Consider the following 25676-nt stretch of genomic DNA (forward strand, 5'->3'; position numbering starts at 1 on the left):
CTCCCTCTCCCTCCTACCCTCTACTCCCTCCTGCCCTCCACCTCCTGCCCCTCTACCTCCTCCCTCTCCTACCCTCTACCTCCTTCCTCTCCCTCCTACCCTCTACTCCCTCCTGCCCTCTACCTTCCTCCCTCCTCTCCTACCCCTCTACCTCTACTCCCTCCTGCCCTCCACCTCCTGCCCCCTACATCCTCCTGCCCTCTACCTCCTCCCTCTCTCTCCTACCCTCCTACCTCCTCCCTCTCCCTCCTACCCTCTACTTCCTCCTGCCCTCACCTCCTACCCTCTACCTCCTCCATCTCCCTCCTACCCTCTACTTCCCTCCTGCCCTCTACCTCCTACCCTCTACCTCCTGCCCTCCTCCTCCTACCCTCCCTCCTCCCTCCCCTCCTGCCCCTACCTCCTCCCTCTCCCTCCTACCTCTACTCCCTCCTGCCCTCTACCTCCTCCCCTCTACCTCCCTGCCCTCCTCCTCCTCCTACCCTCTACCTCCTACCCTTACCTCCTCCCTCCCCCCTCCTGCCCTCTACCTCCTCCCTCTCCCTCCTACCCCACCCCCTCCCTGCCCTCCACCTCCTGCCCTCTACCTCCTCCCTCTCTCCCTGCCCTCTACCTCCTTCCTCTCCTCCTACCCTCTACTCCCTCCTGCCCTCTATCTTCTCCCTCTCTCCCTGCCCTCTACCTCTACTCCCTCCTGCCCTCCACCTCCTGCCCTCTACATCCTCCTGCCCTCTACCTCCTCCCTCTCTCTCCTACCCTCTACCTCCTCCCTCTCCCTCCTACCCCCTACTCCCTCCTGCCCTCTATCTCATACCCTACCTCCCCCCCCCTCCTGCCCTCTACCTCCTCCCTCACCAATCTACCATCTACTCCCTCCTGCCCTCCACCTCCTGCCCTCCATCCTCCTGCCCTCTACCTCCTCCCTCTCTCTCCTACCCCCTCTACCTCCTCCCTCTCCCTCCTACCCTCTACTCCCTCCTGCCCTCTACCTCCTACCCTCTACCTCCTTCCTCCTCCTCCTACCCTCTACTCCCTCTTGCCTCTACCTCCTACCCTCTACCTCCTTCCTCCTCCTCCTACCCTCTACTCCCCCTCCTGCCCTCCTCCTGCCCTCTACTCCCTCCTGCCCTCTACCTCCTACCCTCTACCTCCTTCCTCCTCCTCCTACCCTCTACTCCCTCCTGCCCTCTACCTCCTACCCTCTACCTCCTTCCTCCTCCTCCTACCCTCTACTCCCTCCTGCCCTCTACCTCCTACCCTCTACCTCCTACCCTCTACTCCCTCCTGCCCTCTACCTCCTTCCTCCCACCTCCTGCCCTCTACCTCCTCCTTCCTCCTCCTGCCCTCCACCTCCTCCCTCCTCCTGCCCTCTACCTCCTCCTTCCTCCTCCTGCCCTCTACCTCCTCCCTCCTCCTTCCCCTCTACCTCCTCCCTCCTCCTGCCCTCTACCCTCCTCCCTCCTCCTCCTGCCCTCTACCTCTTCCCCCTCTCCTCCTGCCCCCTACCTCCTCACTCTCCCTCCTGCCCTCCACCTCCTCCCTCCCCCTCCTGCCCTCTACCTCCTCCCTCTCCCTCCTACCCTCTACTTCCTCCTGCCCTCTACCTCCTACCCTACCTCCTCCCTCCTCCTCCTGCCCCCTCTACCTCCTCCCTCCTCCTCCTACCCTCTACCTCCCTCCCTCCTCCTCCTGCCCTCTACCTCTTCCCTCTCCTCCTGCCCTCTACCTCCTCACTCTCCCTCCTGCCCTCTACCTCCTCCCTCCCCTCCTGCCCCCTCTACCTCCTCCCTCTCCCTCCTACCCTCACCCTCCTGCCCTCTACCTCCTCACTCTCCCTCCTGCCCTCTACCTCCTTCCTCCCCCTCCTGCCCCCTCTACCTCCTCCCTCTCCCTCCTACCCTCTACTCCCTCCTGCCCTCTACCTCCTCCCTCCTCCTCCTGCCCTTTTACCTCTCCCTCCTCCTCCTGCCCTCTACCTCCTACCCTCTACCTCCTCCCTCCTCCTGCCCTCTACCTCCTCCCTCCTCCTCCTCCTGCCCTCTACCTCCTCCCTCCTCCTCCTGCCCTCTACCTCCTCCCTCTCCTCCTTCCCCCTCTACCTCCTCACTCTCCCTCCTCCCTCCCCCTCCTGCCCCCTACCTCCTCCCTCTCCCTCCGACCCTCTACTCCCTCCTGCCCCCTCTACCTCCTCCCTCCCCTCCTGCCCTCTACCTCCTCCCTCCCCCTCCTGCCCTCTACCTCCTCCCTCTCCCTCCTACCCTCTACTCCCTCCTGCCCTCCACCTCCTGCCCTCTACCTCCTCCCTCTCTCTCCTACCCCCACTACCTCCTTCCTCTCCCTCCTACCCTCTACTCCCTCCTGCCCCTCTACCTTCTCCCTCTCTCTCCTACCCTCTACCTCTACTCCCTCCTGCCCTCCACCTCCTGCCCTCTACATCCTCCTGCCCTCTACCTCCTCCCTCTCCCTCCTACCCTCTACTTCCCTCCTGCCCTCTACCTCCTACCCTCTACCTCCTCCCTCTCCCTCCTACCCTCTACTTCCCTCCTGCCCTCTACCTCCTACCCCTCTACCTCCTGCCCTCCTCCTCCTACCCTCTACCTCCTCCCTCCCCCCTCCTGCCCCCACCTCCTCCTCTCCCTCCTACCCTCTACTCCCCCTCCTGCCCTCCACCTCCTGCCCTCTACCTCCTCCCTCTCCTACCCTCTACCTCCTTCCTCTCCCTCCTACCCCTCTACTCCCTCCTGCCCTCTACCTTCTCCCTCTCTCTCCTACCCTCTACCTCTACTCCCTCCTGCCCTCCACCTCCTGCCCTCTACATCCTCCTGCCCTCTACCTCCTCCCTCTCCTCCTACCCTCTACCTCCTCCCTCTCCCTCCTACCCCCTCACTCCCTCCTGCCCCTCTACCTCCTACCCTCTACCTCCTCCCTCTCCCTCCTACCCTCTACTTCCCTCCTGCCCTCTACCTCCTCCCCTCTACCTCCTGCCCTCCTCCTCCTACCCTCTACCTCCTATCCTCTACCTCCTCCCTCCCCCTCCTGCCCTCTACCTCCTCCCTCTCCCTCCTACCCTCTACTCCCTCCTGCCCTCCACCTCCTGCCCTCTACCTCCTACCCTCTACCTCCTCCCTCCCCCTCCTGCCCTCTACCTCCTCCCTCTCTCTCCTACCCTCTACCTCCTTCCTCTCCCTCCTACCCTCTACTCCCTCCTGCCCTCTACCTTCTCCCTCTCTCTCCTGCCCTCTACCTCTACTCCTCCTGCCCTCCACCTCCTGCCCTCTACATCCTCCTGCCCTCTACCTCCTCCCTCTCTCTCCTACCCTCTACCTCCTCCCCTCTCCCTCCTACCCTCTACTCCCTCCTGCCCTCTATCTCATACCCTCTACCTCCTCCCTCCCCTCTCCTGCCCCTCTACCTCCTCCCTCACCAATCTACCATCTACTCCTCCTGCCCTCCACCTCCTGCCCTCTACATCCTCCTGCCCTCTACCTCCTCCCTCTCTCTCCTACCCTCTACCTCCTCCCTCTCCCTCCTACCCTCTACTCCCCTCCTGCCCTCTACCTCCTACCCTCTACCTCCTTCCTCCTCCTCCTACCCTCTACTCCCTCTCTGCCCCCTCTACCTCCTACCCTCTACCTCCTTCCTCCTCCTCCTACCCCTCTACTCCCTCCTGCCCTCCTCCTGCCCTCTACTCCCTCCTGCCTCTACCTCCTACCCTCTTACCTCCTTCCTCCTCCTCCTACCCTCTACTCCCTCCTGCCCTCTACCTCCTACCCTCTACCTCCTTCCTCCTCCTCCTACCCTCTACTCCCTCCTGCCCTCTACCTCCTACCTTGATCCCTCCTCCTCCTACCCTCTACTCCCTCCTGCCCTCTACCTCCTACCCTCTACCTCCTACCCTCTACTCCCTCCTGCCCTCTACCTCCTTCCTCCTCCTCCTGCCCTCTACTCCTTCCTCCCCTCTCCATCCACCAGACGTCGTCAGGTCACGTCCAGTTGGACAACTGTAATTTCGAGGGAGCTCAGCTGCAGATCCAAGGGCCAGGAACTTGCCACGCTCGTTTCTGCTCATTCTCACAGGGAAGCTCCACCCACTTCCTGGGCGTGGCCCTCAGCCTGTTGGATAGCTGTGATTTCTCAGGAAGTGATTCGGCGTCCGTGACGGTTGAGGGCGCTCCAGTGATTGAGCGGAACTGGGCCTGTAAACACTTGGCCTCTCTGGCCCGAGTCACCACATCCTGGACCTCGCCTGGGAGCGGTAGCCCAGCTGGGGACACCTTGGGCGGGCATTCAGGAGCCACACAGCCCCCTGGGGCTACCGTCACCCTGGAGGACTGGAGCAAAGGAGAAACGGAGAGCAGGAGGAGAGGAGGAGGAGGAGGAGGGGAGGAAGGAGGTGTCAGGATACGGTGATTGAGGACGGCTGGAGCGACAGCGCTCTTAGTGACGAGGAAGAGGAGGAGGAGGAGGAAAAAGGAGGGAAGGTTCAGGACAAGGCAACAACAGTCTAAACTACAGACTGGCCCACAGTCACCACGGCCTCTCTCATCTCCTCAGACCCAACCAGGACGACTTCCCCTCGCTGACCCCTGAAGTCCGAACCCTGACCGAGGAGCTACAACGCGACCCGGGGCCCAGGCGCTGATCGAGACAGTGCAGGGTGCGTGCTGGAGGCGCTGCCTGTTTCGGGACGGCAAGGGCGGCGTGCACGTGTGTAACCACGGAAACGCCAGGTTGGAAGGAAACGTGTTCCGGGGACTGACCTATGCCGTGCGCTGCATCCAGAACGCCACGGTAACCAGATAGGGCTGCCGATCTGATAGGATGGGTTGGTTGATTGATGGGTTGGTTGGTTGATGGGTTGGTTGATTGATGGGTTGGTTGATTGATGGGTTGGTTGGTTGATGGGTTGGTTTGTTGATGGGTTGGTTGATTGATGGGTTGGTTGATTGATTGATGGGTTGGTTGGTTGATGGGTTGGTTGGTTGATGGGTTGGTTGGTTGATTGATGGGTTGGTTGGTTGATTGATGGGTTGGTTGATTGATGGGTTGGTTGATTGAAGGGTTGGTTGATTGATGGGTTGGTTGATTGAAGGGTTGGTTGGTTGATTGATGGGTTGGTTGATTGATTGATGGGTTGGTTGGTTGATTGATGGGTTGGTTGATTGATGGGTTGGTTGATTGAAGGGTTGGTTGATTGATTGATGGGTTGGTTGGTTGATTGATTGATGGGTTGGTTGATTGATGGGTTGGTTGATTGATGGGTTGGTTGATTGATGGGTTGGTTGATTGATGGGTTGGTTGGTTGATTGATGGGTTGGTTGATTGATTGATGGGTTGGTTGGTTGATTGATGGGTTGGTTGATTGATGGGTTGGTTGATTGAAGGGTTGGTTGATTGATTGATGGGTTGGTTGGTTGATTGATTGATGGGTTGGTTGATTGATGGGTTGGTTGATTGATGGGTTGGTTGATTGATGGGTTGATGGATTGAAGGGTTGGTTGATTGATTGATGGGTTGGTTGGTTGATTGATTGATGGGTTGGTTGATTGATGGGTTGGTTGATTGAAGGGTTGGTTGATTGATTGATGGGTTGGTTGATTGATGGGTTGATTGATTGATGGGTTGGTTGGTTGGTTGGTTGGTTGATGGGTTGGTTGGTTGATTGATTGATGGGTTGGTTGATTGATGGGTTTATTGGTTGGTTGGTTGGTTGGTTGATTGATTGATGGGTTGGTTGGTTGATGTATATATCCTCCCTTAACTGAATGTGTTTAGATAGTAATGTCCACTACCGGTCAAAAGTTTTAGACCCCCTACTCATTCCAGGGTTTTCTTTATTTTTACTATTTTCTACATTGTAGAATAACAGTGAAGACATCAACACTATGAAATAACACATATGGAATCATGTAGTAACCAAAAAAAGTGTTATACAAATCAAAATATATTTTAGATTTGAGATTCTTCAAATAGCCACCCGTTGCCTTGATGACAGCTTTGCACACGCTTGGCATTCTCTCAACCAGCTTCATGAGGCAGTCACCTGGAATGCATTTCAACTAACAGGTGTACCTTCTTAAAAGTTCATTTGGGAAATGTCTTTCCTTCTTAATGCGTTTGAGCCAGTCAGTTGTGTTGTGACAAGGTAGGGGTGGTATACAGAAGATAGCCCTATTTGGTAAAAGACCAAGTCCATATTATGTCAAGAACAGCTCAAATAAGCAAAGAGAAACGACAGTCCATCATTACTTTAAGACATGAAGGTCAGTCAATCCGGAAAATGTCAAGAACTTTGAACATTTCTTCAAGTGCAGTCGCAAAAACCATCAAACGCCATGATGAAACTGTCTCTCATGAGGACCGCCACAGGAAAGGAAGACCCAGAGTTACCTCTGCTGCAGAGGATAAGTTCATTAGAGGTACCAGCCTCAGAAATTGCAGCCCAAATAAATGCTTCAGAGTTCAAGTAACAGACATCTCAACATTAACTGTTCAGAGGAGACTGTGTGAATCAGGCCTTAATGGTCGAATTGCTGCAAAGAAACCACTACTAAAAGACACCAATAAGAAGAAGAGACTTGCTTGGGCCAAGAAACACGAGCAATGGACATCAGACCGGTGGAAATCTGTCCTTTGGTCTGCTGTCCAAATTTGAGATTTTTGATTCCAACCGTCGTGTCTTTGTGAGATGCGGTACGTGTGAACGGATGATCTCAGCATGTGTGGTTCCCACCGTGAAGCATGGAGGAGGAGGTGTGATGGTGTGGTGATGCTTTGCTGGTGTCACGCTGTGATTTATTTAGAATTCAAGGCACACTTAACCAGCATGGTACCACAGCATTCTGCAGCGATACGCCATCCCCATCTGGTTTGGGCTTAGTGGGACTATCATTTGTTTTTCAACAGGACAATGACCCAACACACCTCCATTCTGTGTAAGGGCTATTTTATTGCTGCACAATCACCCGACCTCAACCAAATTGAGATGGTTTGGGATGAGTCGGACCGCAGAGTGAAGGAAAAGCAGCCAACAAGTGCTCAGCATATGTGGGAACTCCACATATGGAAAAGCATTCCAGGTGAAGCTGGTTGAGAGAACACCAAGAGTGTGCAAAGGGTGGCTATTTGTAGAATCTGAAATATGAAATATATTTTGATTTATTTAACACATATTTTGGTTACTACATGATTCCATATGTGTTATTTCATAGTTTTGATGTCTTCACTATTATTCTACAATGTAGAAAATAAATAAACAACCCTTGAATGAGTAGGTGTTTCTCAAACTTGTTGTTGATCAAATATGATTGATTGAATCTCATTGGTGTGTGTATTTTGCGTGTGTGTGTGTGTGTGTGTGCGTGTGTTCCAGATTGTGATGCTCCGTAATGAGGTGTGTGAATGTCGTGATGTGTGTTCTAACGTGTGTGTGCGTGTGTGCGCGTGTGTGTGTGTGTGTGTGTGTGTGTGTGTGTGTGTGTGTGTGTGTGTGTGTGTGTGTGTGTGTATGTGTATGTGTGTGTGTGTGTGCGTGTATGTATGTGTGTGTGTGTGTTCCAGATTGTGATGCTCCGTAATGAGGTGTGTGTGTGTGTTGCAGATTGTGATGCTCCGTAATGAGGTGTGTGTGTGTCTTCCAGATTGTGATGCTCCGTAATGAGGTGTGTGTGTGTGTTCCAGATTGTGATGCTCCGTAATGAGGTGTGTGTGTGTGTTCCAGATTGTGATGCTCCTTAATGAGGTGTGTGTGTGTTTCCAGATTGTGATGCTCCGTAATGAGGTGTGTGTGTGTTGCAGATTGTGATGCTCCGTAATGAGGTGTGTGTGTGTGTTCCAGATTGTGATGCTCCGTAATGAGGTGTGTGTGTGTTCCAGATTGTGATGCTCCGTAATGAGGTGTGTGTGTGTGTTCCAGATTGTGATGCTCCAGAATGAGGTGTGTGAGTGTGTTCCAGATTGTGATGCTCCGTAATGAGGTGTGTGTGTGTGTTCCAGATTGTGATGCTCCGTAATGAGGTGTGTGAGTGTGTTCCAGATTGTGATGCTCCGTAATGAGGTGTGTGTGTGTTCCAGATTGTGATGCTCCGTAATGAGGTGTGTGAGTGTGTTCCAGATTGTGATGCTCCGTAATGAGGTGTGTGTGTGTGTTCCAGATTGTGATGCTCCGTAATGAGGTGTGTGTGTGTGTTCCAGATTGTGATGCTCCGTAATGAGGTGTGTGTGTGTTCCAGATTGTGATGCTCCGTAATGAGGTGTGTGTGTGTGTGTTCCAGATTGTGATGCTCCATAATGAGGTGTGTGTGTGTGTTTCCAGATTGTGATGCTCCGTAATGAGGTGTGTGTGTGTGTGTCCAGATTGTGATGCTCCGTAATGAGGTGTGTGTGTGTGTGTTCCAGATTGTGATGCTCCGTAATGAGGTGTGTGTGTGTGTGTTCCAGATTGTGATGCTCCGTAATGAGGTGTGTGAGTGTCGTGCGTCGGGCGTTTTCCTCGTCTGTCGTCTCAGGGTCTGATCGCTGACAACAACATCCACTCCAACGGGAGGCGGGGCTTGACATCCGCAAGGGGCGGACCCCATCATCCTGGTAGTTCTATTCATTCTATTTCACATCTCTGATGTCATCATATCTGTCCTGTTTGTCTCTGATGTCATCATATCTGTCCTGTTCGTCTGTGATGTCATCATCTCTGATGTCATCATATCTGTCCTGTTCGTCTCCCTAGTGCACTGTGGTATTTTCCTCTCTACACAGCAACTTGTCAAATGGGTGTCAAATAATATCTGCCTTTCATCTGGTAGAAGTTACAGGACATGGTGGTCTGTCTGTCTGTCTGTCTGTCTGTCTGTCTGTCTGTCTGTCTGTCTGTCTGTCTGTCTGTCTGTCTGTCTGTCTGTCTGTCTGTCTGTCTGTCTGTCTGTCATCTGGTAGAAGTTACAGGACATGGTGGTCTGTCTGTCTGTCTGTCTGTCTGTCTGTCTGTCTGTCTGTCTGTCTGTCTGTCTGTCTGTCTGTCTGTCATCTGGTAGAAGTTACAGGACATGGTGGTCTGTCTGTCTGTCTGTCTGTCTGTCTGTCTGTCTGTCTGTCTGTCTGTCTGTCATCTGGTAGAAGTTACAGGACATGGTGGTCTGTCTGTCTGTCTGTCTGTCTGTCTGTCTGTCTGTCTGTCTGTCTGTCTGTCATCTGGTAGAAGTTACAGGACATGGTGGTCTGTCTGTCTCTCTCTGTCTGTCTGTCTGTCTGTCTGTCTGTCTGTCTGTCTGTCTGTCTGTCTGTCTGTCTGTCTGTCTGTCTGTCTGTCTGTCTGTCTGTCATCTGGTAGAAGTTACAGGACATGGTGGTCTGTCTGTCTCTGTCTGTCTGTCTGTCTGTCTGTCTGTCTGTCTTTCATCTCAGGAGACATGGTGGTCTAAAATAACAACTGATCAAACTATCTGTCTCTGTCTCTCTCTCTCTCTGTCCGTCTCTGTCTCTGTGTGTCTCTCTGTCTCTCTCTGTCTCTGTGTGTCTCTCTGTCCGTCTCTGTCTCTGTGTGTCTCTCTCTGTCTCTGTGTGTCTCTCTCTGTCTCTGTGTGTCTCTCTCTGTCTCTGTGTGTCTCTCTCTGTCTCTGTGTGTCTCTCTCTGTCTCTGTGTGTCTCTCTCTGTCTCTGTGTGTCTCTCCCTGTCTCACCCACTCAGTGTAACAGAATACACAGCGGTTTGCGGTCCGGCATCGTGGTCCTTGGCAACGGGAGGGGTTCCATCCGGAGCAACCAGATCTACAACAACAAGGAAGCAGGAGTTTATATTCTGTTCAACGGGAACCCTGTGGTCAGGTAGGAGGGGGGTCTACATTCTGTTATACAGGAACCCTGTGGTCAGGTAGGAGGGGGGGTCTACATTCTGTTAAACAGGAACCCTGTAGTCAGGTAGGAGGGGGGGTCTACATTCTGTTAAACAGGAACCCTGTGGTCAGGTAGGAGGGGGTCTACATTCTGTTATACAGGAACCCTGTGGTCAGGTAGGAGGGGGGGGGTCTACATTCTGTTATACAGGAACCCTGTGGTCAGGTAGGAGGAGGGGGGGTCTACATTCTGTTATACAGGAACCCTGTGGTCAGGTAGGAGGGGGGTCTACATTCTGTTATACAGGAACCCTGTGGTCAGGTAGGAGGGGGGTCTACATTCTGTTATACAGGAACCCTGTGGTCAGGTAGGAGGGGGGGGTCTACATTCTGTTATACAGGAACCCTGTGGTCAGGTAGGAGGGGGTCTACATTCTGTTATACAGGAACCCTGTGGTCAGGTAGGAGGGGGGGTCTACATTCTGTTATACAGGAACCCTGTGGTCAGGTAGGAGGGGGGGTCTACATTCTGTTATACAGGAACCCTGTGGTCAGGTAGGAGGGGGGGTCTACATTTTGTTATACAGGAACCCTGTGGTCAGGTAGGAGGGGGGGTCTACATTCTGTTATACAGGAACCCTGTAGTCAGGTAGGAGGGGGGTCTACATTCTGTTATACAGGAACCCTGTAGTCAGGTAGGAGGGGGGTCTACATTCTGTTATACAGGAACCCTGTGGTCAGGTAGGAGGGGGGGTCTACATTTTGTTATACAGGAACCCTGTGGTAGGAGGGGGGGGTCTACATTCTGTTATACAGGAACCCTGTGGTCAGGTAGGAGGGGGGGTCTACATTCTGTTATACAGGAACCCTGTAGTCAGGTAGGAGGGGGGTCTACATTCTGTTATACAGGAACCCTGTGGTCAGGTAGGAGGGGGGGTCTACATTCTGTTATACAGGAACCCTGTGGTCAGGTAGGAGGGGGGTCTACATTCTGTTATACAGGAACCCTGTGGTCAGGTAGGAGGGGGGGTCTACATTCTGTTATACAGGAACCCTGTGGTCAGGTAGGAGGGGGGGTCTACATTCTGTTATACAGGAACCCTGTAGTCAGGTAGGAGGGGGTCTACATTCTGTTATACAGGAACCCTGTGGTCAGGTAGGAGGGGGGGGTCTACATTCTGTTATACAGGAACCCTGTGGTCAGGTAGGAGGGGGGGTCTACATTCTGTTATACAGGAACCCTGTGGTCAGGTAGGAGGGGGGGTCTACATTCTGTTATACAGGAACCCTGTGGTCAGGTAGGAGGGGGGTCTACATTCTGTTATACAGGAACCCTGTGGTCAGGTAGGAGGGGGGTCTACATTCTGTTATACAGGAACCCTGTGGTCAGGTAGGAGGGGGGGTCTACTTTCTGTTATACAGGAACCCTGTGGTCAGGTAGGAGGAGGGGGGTCTACATTCTGTTATACAGGAACCCTGTAGTCAGGTAGGAGGGGGGTCTACATTCTGTTATACAGGAACCCTGTGGTCATGTAGGAGGGGGGTCTACATTCTGTTATACAGGAACCCTGTAGTCAGGTAGGAGGGGGGTCTACATTCTGTTATACAGGAACCCTGTAGTCAGGTAGGAGGGGGGGTCTACATTCTGTTATACAGGAACCCTGTAGTCAGGTAGGAGGGGGGTCTACATTCTGTTATACAGGAACCCTGTGGTCAGGTAGGAGGGGGGGTCTACATTCTGTTAAACAGGAACCCTGTAGTCAGGTAGGAGGGGGGGGGTCTACATTCTGTTATACAGGAACCCTGTGGTCAGGTAGGAGGGGGGGGGGTCTACATTCTGTTAAACAGGAACCCTGTAGTCAGGTAGGAGGGGGGGTCTACATTCTGTTATACAGGAACCCTGTAGTCAGGTAGGAGGGGGGGTCTACATTCTGTTATACAGGAACCCTGTGGTCAGGTAGGAGGGGGGGGTCTACATTCTGTTATACAGGAACCCTGTGGTCAGGTAGGAGGGGGGGTCTACATTCTGTTAAACAGGAACCCTGTAGTCAGGTAGGAGGGGGGGGAACCCTGTCTACATTCTGTTATACAGGAACCCTGTGGTCAGGTAGGAGGGGGGGTCTACATTCTGTTAAACAGGAACCCTGTAGTCAGGTAGGAGGGGGGGGTCTACATTCTGTTATACAGGAACCCTGTGGTCAGGTAGGAGGGGGGGTCTACATTCTGTTATACAGGAACCCTGTAGTCAGGTAGGAGGGGGGTCTACATTCTGTTATACAGGAACCCTGTGGTCAGGTAGGAGGGGGGGTCTACATTCTGTTAAACAGGAACCCTGTAGTCAGGTAGGAGGGGGGGGGGGGTCTACATTCTGTTATACAGGAACCCTGTGGTCAGGTAGGAGGGGGGTCTACATTCTGTTAAACAGGAACCCTGTGGTCAGGTAGGAGGGGGGTCTACATTCTGTTAAACAGGAACCCTGTAGTCAGGTAGGAGGGGGGTCTACATTCTGTTAAACAGGAACCCTGTGGTCAGGTAGGAGGGGGGGTCTACATTCTGTTATACAGGAACCCTGTGGTCAGGTAGGAGGGGGGTCTACATTCTGTTAAACAGGAACCCTGTGGTCAGGTAGGAGGGGGGTCTACATTATGTTATACAGGAACCCTGTGGTCAGGTAGGAGGGGGGGTCTACATTCTGTTATACAGGAACCCTGTGGTCAGGTAGGAGGGGGGGGTCTACATTCTGTTATACAGGAACCCTGTGGTCAGGTAGGAGGGGGGGGGTCTACATTCTGTTATACAGGAACCCTGTGGTCAGGTAGGAGGGGGGGTCTACATTCTGTTATACAGGAACCCTGTGGTCAGGTAGGAGGGGGGGTCTACATTCTGTTATACAGGAACCCTGTGGTCAGGTAGGAGGGGGGGTCTACATTCTGTTATACAGGAACCCTGTGGTCAGGTAGGAGGGGGGGTCTACATTCTGTTATACAGGAACCCTGTGGTCAGGTAGGAGGGGGGGGTCTACATTCTGTTATACAGGAACCCTGTAGTCAGGTAGGAGGGGGTCTACATTCTGTTATACAGGAACCCTGTGGTCAGGTAGGAGGGGGGGTCTACATTCTGTTATACAGGAACCCTGTGGTCAGGTAGGAGGGGGGGGTCTACATTCTGTTATACAGGAACCCTGTGGTCAGGTAGGAGGGGGGTCTACATTCTGTTATACAGGAACCCTGTGGTCAGGTAGGAGGGGGGGGGTCTACATTCTGTTATACAGGAACCCTGTGGTCAGGTAGGAGGGGGGGGTCTACATTCTGTTATACAGGAACCCTGTGGTCAGGTAGGAGGGGGGGTCTACATTCTGTTATACAGGAACCCTGTGGTCAGGTAGGAGGGGGGGGTCTACATTCTGTTATACAGGAACCCTGTGGTCAGGTAGGAGGGGGGGTCTACATTCTGTTATACAGGAACCCTGTAGTCAGGTAGGAGGGGGGGGGGTCTACATTCTGTTATACAGGAACCCTGTGGTCAGGTAGGAGGAGGGGGGTCTACATTCTGTTATACAGGAACCCTGTAGTCAGGTAGGAGGGGGGGTCTACATTCTGTTATACAGGAACTCTGTAGTCAGGTAGGAGGGGGGGTCTACATTCTGTTATACAGGAACCCTGTGGTCAGGTAGGGGGGTCTACATTCTGTTATGCAGGAACCCTGTGGTCAGGTAGGAGGGGGGGGTCTACATTCTGTTAAACAGGAACCCTGTGGTCAGGTAGGAGGGGGGGGGTCTACATTCTGTTATACAGGAACCCTGTGGTCAGGTAGGAGGGGGGGGGGGGTCTACATTCTGTTATACAGGAACCCTGTGGTCAACCTTCTCCCTCTCTCTCTCTCTTTCCCTCCAACCTTCTCCTTCTCTCTCTCCCTCCCTCCAACCTTCTCCTTCCCTCTCTCCTTCCCTCTCTCCTCCCTCCAACCTTCTCCTTCCCTCTCTCTCTCCCTCCCTCCCTCCAACCTCCCTCTCTCTCTCCTTCCCTCCCTCCAACCTTCTCCTTCCCTCTCTCCTCCCTCTCTCCTTCCCTCTCTCCTTCCCTCTCCCCCTCCAACCTTCTCCTTCCCTCTCTCCTCCCTCTCTCCTTCCCTCTCTCCTTCCCTCTCCTCCCTCCAACCTTCTCCTTCCCTCTCTCCAACCTCCCTCTCTCTCTCCTTCCCTCCCTCCAACCTTCTCCTTCCCTCTCTCCTCCCTCTCTCCTTCCCTCTCTCCTCCCTCCAACCTTCTCCTTCCCTCTCTCCAACCTCCCTCTCTCTCTCCTTCCCTCCCTCCAACCTTCTCCTCCTTCCCTCTCTCCTTCCCTCTCTCCCTCTCTCCCTCCTCCAGTGGTAACCATATCTTCCAGGGTCAGGCAGCAGGGATTGCTGTGAATGAGAACGGCAGAGGGGTGATAGTCGGTACACACACGCACACACACACAGACACACACACACACACACACACACACACACACACACACACACACACACACACACACACACACACACACACACACACGCAGCAACCTGCACAGCATCTTGACTGAAATGTTAAAAGTACTTAATGAATGGAATGTATTATTAGTGATAATATGTAAATGAAGGTACTTTAATGCTATCTATCCATCCCCCCCCCCCCTTCCCCCCCTCCAGAGAATGTGATCCGGGAGAACCAGTGGGGGGGTGCAGACATCAGGCGGGGGGGCGACCCGGTCCTGAGGAACAACTACATCTGTCATGGCTACTCTGACGGGGTGGTAGTGGGGGAGAGAGGCCGTGGACTCATAGAGGGAAACCACATCTACAGTGAGTAATACACTTCCTGTTCGCTGATGTCACTTCCTGTCCTCCTCTCCTCCTCTGTCATGGCTACTCTGACGGGGTGGTGGTGGGGGAGAGAGGCCGTGGACTCATAGAGGGAAACCACATCTACAGTGAGTAATACACAAACACTTCCTGTTCGCTGACGTCACTTCCTGTTCTTTTGTCCTCTCCCTTCTCCTAGGCAACAAGGGCTGCGGTGTGTGGTTGATGTCCTCCAGCCTCCCTCAGCTGCTGGGAAACTACATTACCCATAACCGCATGTACGGGCTGGCCGTGTTCTGCCGGAAGGACCCTGACGGGGCGGGACCAGGGAAGTGGGGCAGGAGGGAGGAGGAAGAGGAGGTGGACAGGATAACTTCCATGAGGAAGGAGAGCTGCTGGCGTGGGAAGGTGACCTCGACAGCGAGGACGAACGTCTCTCCGCTCGGCGATCCATCAGCACGGCTCTGGTGGAGGGAAACCGCATTAGCCGCAATGGAGGTGAGACTGTAGACACTGTAGAGCCGCAATGGAGGTGAGACTAGACACTGTAGAGCCGCAATGGAGGTGAGACTGTTGACACTGTAGAGCCGCAATGGAGGAGAGACTAGACACTGTAGAGCCGCAATGGAGGTGAGACTGTAGACACTGTAGAGCCGCAATGGAGGTGAGACTAGACACTGTAGAGCCGCAATGGAGGTGAGACTGTAGACACTGTAGAGCCGCAATGGAGGTGAGACTAGACACTGTAGAGCCGCAATGGAGGTGAGACTGTAGACACTGTAGAGCCGCAATGGAGGTGAGACTGTAAACACTGTAGAGCCGCAATGGAGGTGAGACTGTAGACACTGTAGAGCCGCAATGGAGGTGAGACTGTAGACACTGTAGAGCCGCAATGGAGGTGAGACTGTAGACACTGTAGAGCCGCAATGGAGGTGAGACTGTAGACACTGTAGAGCCGCAATGGAGGTGAGACTGTAGACACTGTAGAGCCGCAATGGAGGAGAGACTGTAGACACTGTAGAGCCGCAATGGAGGAGAGACTGTAGACACTGTAGAGCCGCAATGGAGGAGAGACTGTAGACACTGTAGAGCCGCAATGGAGGAGAGACTGTAGACACTGTAGAGCCGCAATGGAGGTGAGACTGTAGACACTGTAGAGCCGCAATGGAGGTGAGACTGTAGACACTGTAGAGCCGCAATGGAGGAGAGACTGTAGACACTGTAGAGCCGCAATGGAGGTGAGACTGTAGACACTGTAGAGCCGCAATGGAGGAGAGACTGTAGACACTGTAGAGCCGCAATGGAGGAGAGACTGTAGACACTGTAGAGCCGCAATGGAGGAGAGACTGTAGACACTGTAGAGCCGCAATGGAGGAGAGACTGTAGACACTGTAGAGCCGCAATGGAGGAGAGACTGTAGACACTGTAGAGCCGCAATGGAGGTGAGACTGTAGACACTGTAGAGCCGCAATGGAGGTGAGACTGTAGACACTGTAGAGCCGCAATGGAGGAGAGACTGTAGACACTGTAGAGCCGCAATGGAGGTGAGACTGTATACACTGTAGAGCCGCAATGGAGGAGAGACTAGACACTGTAGAGCCGCAATGGAGGTGAGACTGTAGACACTGTAGAGCCACAATGGAGGTGAGACTGTAGACACTGTAGAGCCACAATGGAGGTGAGACTGTAGACACTGTAGAGCCGCAATGGAGGTGAGACTGTAGACACTGTAGAGCCGCAATGGAGGAGAGACTGTAGACACTGTAGAGCCGCAATGGAGGAGAGACTGTAGACACTGTAGAGCCACAATGGAGGTGAGACTGTAGACACTGTAGAGCCGCAATGGAGGAGAGACTGTAGACACTGTAGAGCCGCAATGGAGGTGAGACTGTAGACACTGTAGAGCCGCAATGGAGGAGAGACGGTAGACACTGTAGAGCCGCAATGGAGGTGAGACTGTAGACACTGTAGAGCCGCAATGGAGGAGAGACTAGACACTGTAGAGCCGCAATGGAGGAGAGACTAGACACTGTAGAGCCGCAATGGAGGTGAGACTGTAGACACTGTAGAGCCGCAATGGAGGAGAGACGGTAGACACTGTAGAGCCACAATGGAGGAGAGACTTTAGACACTGTAGAGCCGCAATGGAGGTGAGATTGTAGACACTGTAGAGCCGCAATGGAGGAGAGACTGTAGACACTGTAGAGCCGCAATGGAGGAGAGACTGTAGACACTGTAGAGCCGCAATGGAGGAGAGACTAGACACTGTAGAGCCGCAATGGAGGTGAGACTGTAGACACTGTAGAGCCGCAATGGAGGAGAGACTGTAGACACTGTAGAGCCGCAATGGAGGAGAGACTAGACACTGTAGAGCCACAATGGAGGAGAGACTGTAGACACTGTAGAGCCGCAATGGAGGTGAGACTAGACACTGTAGAGCCACAATGGAGGAGAGACTAGACACTGTAGAGCCGCAATGGAGGTGAGACTGTAGACACTGTAGAGCCGCAATGGAGGTGAGACTGTAGACACTGTAGAGCCGCAATGGAGGAGAGACTAGACACTGTAGAGCCACAATGGAGGAGAGACTGTAGACACTGTAGAGCCGCAATGGAGGAGAGACTAGACACTGTAGAGCCACAATGGAGGAGAGACTGTAGACACTGTAGAGCCGCAATGGAGGAGAGACTAGACACTGTAGAGCCACAATGGAGGTGAGACTGTAGACACTGTAGAGCCGCAATGGAGGTGAGACTGTAGACACTGTAGAGCCGCAATGGAGGTGAGACTGTAGACACTGTAGAGCCTAAATGGAGGAGAGACGGTAGACACTGTAGAGGCACAATGGAGGTGAGACTGTAGACACTGTAGAGGATGCACAATGGAGGTGAGACTGTAGAGCCACAATGGAGGAGAGACTGTAGACACTGTAGAGCCACAATGGAGGAGAGACTGTAGACACTGTAGAGCCACAATGGAGGAGAGACTGTAGACACTGTAGAGCCGCAATGGAGGTGAGACTGTAGACACTGTAGAGCCACAATGGAGGAGAGACTGTAGACACTAGAGACACAATGGAGGTGAGACTGTAGACACTGTAGAGGCACAATGGAGGAGAGACGGTAGACACTGTAGAGGCACAATGGAGGTGAGACTGTAGAGCCACAATGGAGGAGAGACTGTAGAGCCACAATGGAGGAGAGACTGTAGACACTGTAGAGCCACAATGGAGGAGAGACTGTAGACACTAGAGACACAATGGAGGAGACACTGTAGAGCCACAATGGAGGAGAGACTAGACACTGTAGAGCCACAGTGGAGGAGAAACTATAGACACTGTAGAGCCACAATGGAGGAGAGACGACACTGTAGAGCCACAATGGAGGAGAAACTGTAGACACTGTAGAGCCACAATGGAGGTGAGACTGTAGACACTGTAGAGCCACAATGGAGGAGAGACTGTAGACACTGTAGAGCAATTATGGAGGAGAGACTAGACACTGTAGAGCCACAATGGAGGTGAGACTGTAGACACTGTAGAGCCACAATGGAGGTGAGACGACACTGTAGAGCCACAATGGAGGAGAAACTGTAGACACTGTAGAGCCACAATGGAGGTGAGACTGTAGACACTGTAGAGCCACAATGGAGGTGAGACTGTAGACACTGTAGAGCCACAATGGAGGTGAGACTGTAGACACTGTAGAGCCACAATGGAGGTGAGACTGTAGACACTGTAGAGCCACAATGGAGGTGAGACTGTAGACACTGTAGAGCCACAATGGAGGTGAGACTGTAGACACTGTAGAGCCACAATGGAGGTGAGACTGTAGACACTGTAGAGCCACAATGGAGGAGAGACTAGACACTGTAGAGCCACAATGGAGGTGAGACTGTAGACACTGTAGAGCCACAATGGAGGTGAGACGACACTGTAGAGCCACAATGGAGGAGAAACTGTAGACACTGTGGAGCCACAATGGAGGTGAGACTGTAGACACTGTAGAGCCGCAATGGAGGAGAGACGTTAGACACTGTAGAGCCACAATGGAGGAGAGACTGTAGACACTGTAGAGCCACAATGGAGGTGAGACTGTAGACACTGTAGAGCCACAATGGAGGTGAGACTGTAGACACTGTAGAGCCACAATGGAGGTGAGACTGTAGACACTGTAGAGCCACAATGGAGGAGAGACTAGACACTGTAGAGCCACAATGGAGGTGAGACTGTAGACACTGTAGAGCCACAATGGAGGAGAGACTGTAGACACTGTAGAGCCGCAATGGAGGAGAGACTAGACACTGTAGAGCCGCAATTGAGGAGAGACTAGACACTGTAGAGCAATTATGGAGGAGAGACTGTAGACACTGTAGAGCCACAATGGAGGAGAGACTAGACACTGTAGAGCCGCAATGGAGGAGAGACTAGACACTGTAGAGCAATTATGGAGGAGAGACTAGACACTGTAGAGCCGCAATGGAGGAGAGACTGTAGACACTGTAGAGCCACAATGGAGGTGAGACTGTAGACACTGTAGAGCCACAATGGAGGTGAGACTGTAGACACTGTAGAGCCGCAATGGAGGAGAGACTAGACACTGTAGAGCCGCAATGGAGGAGAGACTAGACACTGTAGAGCCGCAATGGAGGTGAGACTGTAGACACTGTAGAGCCGCAATGGAGGAGAGACTGTAGACACTGTAGAGCCACAATGGAGGTGAGACTGTAGACACTGTAGAGCCACAATGGAGGAGAGACTAGACACTGTAGAGCCACAGTGGAGGAGAAACTGTAGACACTGTAGAGCCACAATGGAGGAGAGACGACACTGTAGAGCCACAATGGAGGAGAAACTGTAGACACTGTAGAGCCACAATGGAGGTGAGACTGTAGACACTGTAGAGCCACAATGGAGGAGAGACTGTAGAGCCACAATAGAGGAGAGACTGTAGACACTGTAGAGCCACAATGGAGGTGAGACTGTAGACACTGTAGAGCCACAATAGAGGAGAAACGGTAGACACTGTAGAGCCGTAATGGAGGAGAGACGGTAGACACTGTAGAGCCGCAATGGAGGAGAGACGGTAGACACTGTAGAGCCGCAATGGAGGAGAGACTGTAGACACTGTAGAGCCGCAATGGAGGTGAGACTGTAGACACTGTAGAGACACAATGGAGGTGAGACTGTAGACACTGTAGAGCCGCAATGGAGGAGAGACTGTAGACACTGTAGAGCCGCAATGGAGGAGAGACTGTAGACACTGTAGAGCCACAATGGAGGAGAGACTGTAGACACTGTAGAGCCACAATGGAGGTGAGACTGTAGAGCCACAATGGAGGAGAGACGGTAGACACTGTAGAGCCGCAATGGAGGAGAGACGGTAGAGCCACAATGGAGGAGAGACTGTAGACGCTGTGGGAGAGAGACAAGAGTCGTTGTGTGTCATCGTCATAGCAGTGATAGGTCGGACTGGTTTGGGTTTTTAACTTTACCTTCTATACCGGCATTTGAATGTTTGGTTTGTTAAATGTGATACGCATTGTTGTAACATCCATTTGTTTATTTTATAGTTTACTTCTCTCCAGTCTCTCTATGCCGCTTTCCACACAGACCTAGCCACGCCCCCCTGTCACTCAAAGAGCTCGTTTGACGTTCCTCAACCAGGAGACACTTGTGTTCAGTCTGCATGATCAACGCAACACATACAAACAACACTGTTGATGACAACGATGCAGTTGTCACTTTTGCTTCTTAAATATAAATCTACTAGTCTTCCATAATGACACTATTAGCTTGCGTTTCTTACATCTGCTAACAGCTAGTTTGCCTTTTCTAGGCAAGTTGTTGCTAAATCTTGTTAGCCGCTAATGCTAATCGCTAGCTAATAAATGTACTGAGTCAGAACATGTGTAATTAGCTAGTACAGCCTGATAATACCAGTGATTGTGTCGACCTTAATTAGCATGTTGTTTGTGCAACAGTGTCTTCTACATTTTAAAGAGGTACAACGCAAAGCAAGAATCAGGTAGCTTACATGAAGTAGCTAAGAGAAAACATTCAATGTCGCCAAAGATTATAGGGTCCCCCTAGGAAACACCTATCAACACATTAGTTCCTACCCTGTCACAATAAGAACTTCTCCCTCTAGATTGTAACGTTTGTCGCCAAAGATTATAGGGTCCCCCTAGGAAACACCTATCAACACATTAGTTCCTACCCTGTCACAATAAGAACTTCTCCCTCTAGATTGTAACGTTTGTCGCCAAAGATTATAGGGTCCCCCTAGGAAACACCTATCAACACATTAGTTCCTACCCTGTCACAATAAGAACTTCTCCCTCTAGATTGTAACGTTTGTCGCCAAAGATTATAGGGTCCCCTAGGAAACACCTATCAACACATTAGTTCCTACCCTGTCACAATAAGAAATAAAAATAAGTTAAAAGAGAGGTCCAACCTCATAGCAGTGATAGGAGAGACCATGTGAGGATATGACAGAGCTGAGTGACTTAGAGAGGAGAGGTCCATCCTCATAGCAGTGATAGGAGAGACCATGTGAGGATATAACAGAGCTGAGTGACTTAGAGAGGAGAGGTCCATCCTCATAGCAGTGATAGGAGAGACCATGTGAGGATATAACAGAGCTGAGTGACTTAGAGAGGAGAGGTCCATCCTCATAGCAGTGATAGGAGAGACCATGTGAGGATATAACAGAGCTGAGTGACTTAGAGAGGAGAGGTCCATCCTCATAGCAGTGATAGGAGAGACCATGTGAGGATATGACAGAGCTGAGTGACTTAGAGAGGAGAGGTCCATCCTCATAGCAGTGATAGGAGAGACCATGTGAGGATATGACAGAGCTGAGTGACTTAGAGAGGAGAGGTCCATCCTCATAGCAGTGATAGGAGAGACCATGTGAGGATATGACAGAGCTGAGTGACTTAGAGAGGAGAGGTCCATCCTCATAGCAGTGATAGGAGAGACCATGTGAGGATATGACAGAGCTGAGTGACTTGGTGAAGAGAGAGGAGAGGAGAGAGCCTAAAACGATGACCTCTGGTCTACCGTTTACCTCGTACCATCTAAACGCAGCATTGTTGTTAAATCATTGATATGGAACATAAACGCTCTTGTCTTTCTCTCTCTCTCTGTCTGTCTGTCTGTCTGTCTGTCTGTCTGTCTGTCTCTCTCTAGCGGTTGGTTTATACGTGAAGAGCAGTGAACCGCTGAACGTCGTTGCTAACCTAGTGAACGGTAACCGTGGCGCCGGTGTTGCCGTGCTACAGAGTGGTCAGCTGACTCGACTAGTTGCTAACTGCGTCCATGGAAACGGTCGCGGTGGCGTCACAGTGGAGAGGGAGTGTCGGGTGGAACTCCGCGGCAACGGTGTGTATGACAACGGCGGCCATGGCGTTAGTTTCCGGGGCGATGGACAGGTGGTGGAGAACGACGTGGTGGGTAACCGTGGTTACGGGATACGGTTGTCGGACAGCGCCGACGTCAAGGTGAGCTGGGCTCAGACATACAACACACGTACACACCAAATCACCATCACCCTGGTAATTAAATAAATACTTTGTGTGTGTGTGTAGGTGTTGCGTAATCGAGTCCAGCCGGTGCAGGGGTGTGGCATCGCCGTGCTGGGGCCGGCAAAGGCCGTCGTCCACGACAACCTGGTGTTCCAGGGTCACCCCGGCAACGTCAAACCCCCGCTACACCGCGACCCCGGCAACGTCGGCAGCGCGCTGCGCAACAACAGCGTGCTGAAACATAGCAACAGGTAGCTTAGCAACCGACTTTCAATTCTACTCGCCAAGTATGGACACTTCGGGTTAATACATTTAACCTCTCCTCTCTCCTCATCCTTTTTCCTTCCTCATCCCTTCTCTCCTCTTCCCCTCACCCCATTTCCTCTCCTCTTCGTCCCCCATCCTGCCAGGACGTGTTCCTCTGCCCCTCCCTGGGTTTTGGAGAACCCTCACCCCCGCCCCCTTTCTGACCGCCCCTCATCCCTCCCCCTCCTCCTCCTGTCACCCCTCCCACTTTGCCATCTCCATGACTACCAGGATCACCGCCACCGTCGAGAGCGGTTGCCATAACAACGGCAGCGTCTTCTGCACCATCCTCTGAGGCCCTAGCAACCTCGCCCTGAAGACGGATTGGATGACCTCCTCACCAGGGGTCAAGAGTTCAACCTCTCCTGTCTCGAGACATTCTGTTTTCTTAGAACATTTCCTCTGACATGTTGATCTAGGAACACTTGAACTCAGCAGATGTTGTGGAATGGCTGCCTGTCCTGGGGGTTATAGAACGTTGTCCTCCCCAGGGGGTTCTAGAACATTGTCCTCCCCCGGGGGTTCTAGAACATTGTCCTCCCCCGGGGGTTCTAGAACATTGTCCTCCCCAGGGGGTTCTAGAACATTGTCCTCCCCCGGGGGTTCTAGAACATTGTCCTCCCCCGGGGGTTCTAGAACATTGTCCTCCCCAGGGGGTTCTAGAACATTGTCCTCCCCAGGGGGTTCTAGAAGTGTCATTGAGCTGTGAGATCCCCACTACTGGAGGAGCTTGTGGCATCTGGTGTGGTATCATGACAGTATCATGTGACTGGTGTGGTATCATGACAGTATCATGTGACTGGTGTGGTATCATGACAGTATCATGTGACTGGTGTGGTATCATGACAGTATCATGTGACTGGTGTGGTATCATGACAGTATCATGTGACTGGTGTGCTATCATGTGACTGGTGTGCTATCATGACAGTATCATGTGACTGGTGTGGTATCATGACAGTATCATGTGACTGGTGTGGTATCATGTGACTGGTGTGGTATCAGGACAGTATCATGTGACTGGTGTGGTATCATGACAGTATCATGTGACTGGTGTGGTATCATGACAGTATCATGTGACTGGTGTGGTATCATGTGACTGGTGTGCTATCATGACAGTATCATGTGACTGGTGTGCTATCATGACAGTATCATGTGACTGGTGTGGTATCATGACAGTATCATGTGACTGGTCTGGTATCATGTGACTGGTGTGGTATCATGACAGTATCATGTGACTGGTGTGGTATCATGACAGTATCATGTGACTGGTGTGGTATCATGACAGTATCATGTGACTGGTGTGGTACCATGTGACTGGTGTGGTATCATGACAGTATCATGTGACTGGTGTGGTATCATGACAGTATCATGTGACTGGTGTGGTATCATGACAGTATCATGTGACTGGTCTGGTATCATGTGACTGGTGTGGTATCATGACAGTATCATGTGACTGGTGTGGTATCATGACAGTATCATGTGACTGGTGTGGTATCATGACAGTATCATGTGACTGGTGTGGTACCATGTGACTGGTGTGGTATCATGACAGTATCATGTGACTGGTGTGGTATCATGACAGTATCATGTGACTGGTGTGGTACCATGTGACTGGTGTGGTATCATGACAGTATCATGTGACTGGTGTGGTATCATGACAGTATCATGTGACTGGTGTGGTATCAGGACAGTATCATGTGACTGGTGTGGTATCATGACAGTATCATGTGACTGGTGTGGTATCATGACAGTATCATGTGACTGGTGTGGTACCATGTGACTGGTGTATCAGTGGTTAGGGATTGGAGTTTTACCAGACTAGGAATAACTCCTGGCCTTAACAATGACGACAATATTCACATTTCTCAACAAAACAAAATCCTGTTTCCTCACTGAAATGTCCACTAGCGTCTGTTTTTACAGTGCTTTCTAAATGTTTTCAAAAACCACATGTGTCACTTCCTCAGTTCTTCCAGACAGGTGATGTTCTGACAGAGCGGTATGAACTCACACACAACCTGAACTTAAAGTTTATTACATTAAAATGTTTTATTTGTTTACAGAATACTTTGTGAGGAGGGTTTCTCGTATCCATCTTTATCTAACCCGCTTTCCCTCTCTAGGAACATTTACCCTCTCCTCTTCACTCTTCCTCTTTATCCCCATCTTCCTCACCTCCCTCTCTAGGAACATTTACCCTCTCCTCTTCACTCTTCCTCTTTTTCCCCATCTTCCTCACCTCCCTCTCTAGGAACATTTACCCTCTCCTCTTCACTCTTCCTCTTTATCCCCGTCTTCCTCACCTCCCTCTCTAGGAACATTTACCCTCTCCTCTTCACTCTTCCTCTTTATCCCCGTCTTCCTCACCTCCCTCTAGGAATATTTACCCTCTCCTCTTCACTCTTCCTCACCTCCCTCTCTAGGAATATTTACCCTTTTCACTCTTCTTCTTTATCCCAGTCTTCCTCACCTCCCTCTCTAGGAATATTTACCCTTCCCTCTCCACCTCCTTACCCCCGTCTTCCTCTCCTCTTCCTCCTTACCCCCGTCTTCCTCTCCTCTTCCTCCTTACCCCATGTCTTCCTCCCCTCCTCCTTCCACTCCAATCACACCGACAGAGTCATTACATGTTGGTACGCGACGCTCTACCCAGAAGTACATTCATCTCCAGTAAAACGACGCTGCGTTTTCAGAGGCAGTCGCAGTGCGTTCTGGGTAGAGCGTCGCGTTGGATGTATCAGACTGTCTGCTGCAGGCGGCTTGACAGAAAAGTTGAACGTTGAAACTTCGGACAAAAACCAGACGACGCTGCCGGTGTGTTAGGAAGCGTTTCCCCTCGTCTTCCTCTAATGCATTTTTTTGCGTTTGCGTATCTCCGTGAACGTTTGGTATTTGACGAGCGGCAGCTGCAGAGACGCCAGTCTGTTCTCGGCCGTCGGCCCGTCGCTGTCCCCCGTCACACAGCCGTGTCTGGACAGGGTCAACCCCATCGACTTGGCCACCTCCACCATCCTACACACACACACACACACACACACACACACACACACACAGACAGAGATACACACACACACACAGAGAAAATATCAGTAACGCTGTTGCTTTTGTGTTTTTATTAATTATTTCACCTATATGTATTTATTTAAAGTACCTACATTTGTATTTATTTGATTTATTTCACCTTTATTT

At 51.9% G+C, this 25676-nt stretch overlaps 2 pseudogenes; one reads left to right on the plus strand and one right to left on the minus strand.

Moving 5' to 3' along the window:
* LOC135538281 (F-box only protein 10-like) overlaps positions 1 to 24552 on the plus strand; it is a 36689-nt pseudogene extending 12137 nt beyond the window's left edge.
* Positions 24503 to 25676, minus strand: part of LOC135538282 (DNA-directed RNA polymerase I subunit RPA49-like) — a 29253-nt pseudogene continuing 28079 nt past the window's right edge.

This window comes from Oncorhynchus masou, unplaced genomic scaffold, assembly GCF_036934945.1.
Source record: "Oncorhynchus masou masou isolate Uvic2021 unplaced genomic scaffold, UVic_Omas_1.1 unplaced_scaffold_936, whole genome shotgun sequence".
Classification (NCBI taxonomy): Eukaryota; Metazoa; Chordata; class Actinopteri; order Salmoniformes; family Salmonidae; genus Oncorhynchus; species Oncorhynchus masou.